Source organism: Nanorana parkeri, unplaced genomic scaffold (assembly GCF_000935625.1).
Source record: "Nanorana parkeri isolate BGI_ZX_2015 unplaced genomic scaffold, ASM93562v1 scaffold100, whole genome shotgun sequence".
Lineage (NCBI taxonomy): Eukaryota > Metazoa > Chordata > Amphibia > Anura > Dicroglossidae > Nanorana > Nanorana parkeri.
In genome coordinates, this window is record NW_017306368.1 from 508,652 (window position 1) to 511,519 (window position 2,868).

A 2,868-nucleotide genomic window follows, 5' to 3' on the forward strand; every position below is an offset into this window, starting at 1 on the left:
CTGTGTTATGAAAACTCTAAAATAAAGAAAAAAAAAATATTAAGGTCTCTGCTGCTCAGGTGGTTCCAGGTCCAGTTTCCAGGAGAATCACACACCTGAGGCCCATGCGACACAGGGGCTCAGGCAGTATGGCCATTGTGCTGAAGGAACCTACCCAGCCAGTGCCACTGAGTAACCTACTGTCATCAGATCAGCACACACTCCTGCCCCAAGCCAGCTGCTCCAAGGTCCCCAGATATATGCCACACATTTCAATGAATAAAGAGGCTCGGTCCATACTTAACTTGAACTTGCTTGCCTTTACTTAGTTGCTGAATAACATGAATATTTTAATATTGTTACATTTCCTTCTTTCTACTCAGTCCTTTTTAGACTTGTGCCCACAGGAGGGATTGTAATAATAGAGTGTCCAGCTGCACTGATTAGCCCACATAGAGAGGGTGAACAGAGGAATTCCCCCAAAGTTACATCCAGCTGAATGCAGCCCCGTCTCACCCACGAAGACCCAAAGAGGTTCTCCCTGCTTTCTCTGCCTCCTGCTACCAACTCCCAGAGACTCAAAAGCTCTCCAGCTATATACCCTCTTTAGCTGGAAGAGAGACCCCTAAAGGGAAACTAAAGGTACTACACCCCCTGAGGTCCCGCACTCATAGTAACAGTGTTTTACATATATACAGTATACACCTATATGTACTGTATGTAGACATACAAAAACACAAACTGTACACACTTTAGATCAGTGGTTCTCAACCTTTTCAGGGCCGGGACCCCTTAGTAACATTTGCCAAGTTGGGGTGACCCAATGCAAGCTACTAACTTCAAACAGAAACAAAGCCAAGGAATGGCAACAATGTTAATATAAATACAAAAATGTCAGAGCTGTCATACCTCAAAAGCGTCAGTGCGAAGGCTGTGCTTGTTTCTTTCTTGCTAGATAGGAAATTCTCTATGCAGTTTTTGCAAGAGCACAACAAAGATCATCTTCTGCATCAAGTCTACTTCTGTATTTAGACTTGATAACCAACAAGCTGAAAAGCCTATTTCACAAAGGTAAGTTGTTGGAAACGGAAGGAGGAGGCGCAAAACAGTCTCTGACAGAAGAGGATATGACTGCAAACACTTGATCCAGAATTTATCAACTGAAATTAAAGAGAAATCATTAGGGATGTCCCGATACCGATGCTAGCATCACTATTGGGACCGATACAGGGCATTTTGACAAGTACTTGTACCTGTCAAAATGCCCCGATAGAGAGGAAGAGGAAATCGGCAGCTCGTGAGGCACCTCCATTGTGTTCAAATCCGATTCCAATCTATGGATCATGATTTTAAAAAGTACTGATAGGACTCTACTGTACTATGGATCATGATTAACCTAATCATGTTATCAGGGGCGTAACTAGAAATCACAGGGCCCCATAGGAAAAGTATCGGTAATTGGTATCGGCAAGTACATGAGGGCCAGTACTTGTACTTGTACTTAAAAAAGTGGCATCGGGACATCCCTAGAAATCATGTTTTGCTGTATAGCTGGTAATGAGTTCAATGAACTCCTCTTGTGCATTCTCAGGAACATCATCGACTTTGATTGTGAATGGACTTCTAGTAAGTGCAAATGGGGTCTCAGGTAAATTTGGAAAATATGTTGAAATTTCTACTTCAAGCATCTTCAAGTGTTCTTTGACCAAAATTATCATTCCATTCCTTGTTTCCAGTTCAACAACATTCTCCTCCAAGAAAGCAGATAAGTTAGGCCGCATGTAAATTTAATTTTCATGCAATTTTGTTTGCCAAAGCTGAAGTTTCATTTGGAATGCTCGCATCTTTTCAGACAAATCTAGGCATGTTGCATTTAGGCCTTGAAGTGATAAATTTAACCCATTAAAGATTGCAAAGATGTCAACCAAGTAAGCAATTTTCACCAGTTTGTTTTCATCACTGAAAAGTGCCTCAAACTGTGGTGTTGCTTGTTGATGAATAAACATTTGTAGTTCATTGTGAAGATGAAAAACGCATTTTAAAAAACTTTTCCTCTTGACAGCCATCTCACTTCAGTGTAAAATAACAGAATATTGTTGTGTGTATCAAACTCATTACAAAGTTTAGAAAATAGTCAACTGTTTAAAGCACTCGATTTTACAAAATTAACGCCACTTACAACATTTGTCATTACTTCTTGTAACTCTTGTGGCAGCATCTTCGTTGCCAACACTTGTATGGATCATACAGTGAGTTCCAATGGCTTTTGGTGACTCATTGAATACCAAATGTTGAAATCCAGAGCGACATCCTAGCATAGCTGGAGCACCATCTGTGCAAACACCACAAACCTTTTCCCAGGGGATATCATGCTTTTGCAGAAATTTCCATCAGTAGAACTAATGGCCTTCACTCTCAACTACTGGATGCTCGTGTACTTTCCATCAGTAGAACTAATGGTCTTCACTCTCAACTACTGGATGCCCGTGTACTTCTCCTGGAGGAGTCAGGACCATTGTTTCCTGGGGACTGATGCATGGATTTTCTCCATCTTTCCTCCAGTTTGTCTGATTTTCATGATACTTCAAAAGATTTAGCAGGAGGGGGCGCGGCCAACTGCCATCCTGCCATTCAAGCCTTGCATGCCCTGATTCATACTGTTGTGGAAAATTAAGACATGTGATCCAAGGACACTTCCTACAGCTGAGGACCTCCTGTACCAAGGGCAATACGTTCACCCTTGTCCAGAAAGATTGTGGGCAGCTTGCTGATTGAAAGGCAGAATTTGAAGGACCGGGGACTTTCAGACTACATAATAAACTCTTTTGTAACCCAGGAAAGTTATTTTAAGATTTGGGAAAAGTTTATTGTGCTTGTCACAGAGAACAA

General features: G+C 41.5%; 1 pseudogene; it reads right to left on the reverse strand.

Moving 5' to 3' along the window:
• Window positions 1–898: 898 nt before the first annotated feature.
• Window positions 899–2,363, reverse strand: LOC108784164 (annotated as a pseudogene).
• Window positions 2,364–2,868: the final 505 nt, after the last annotated feature.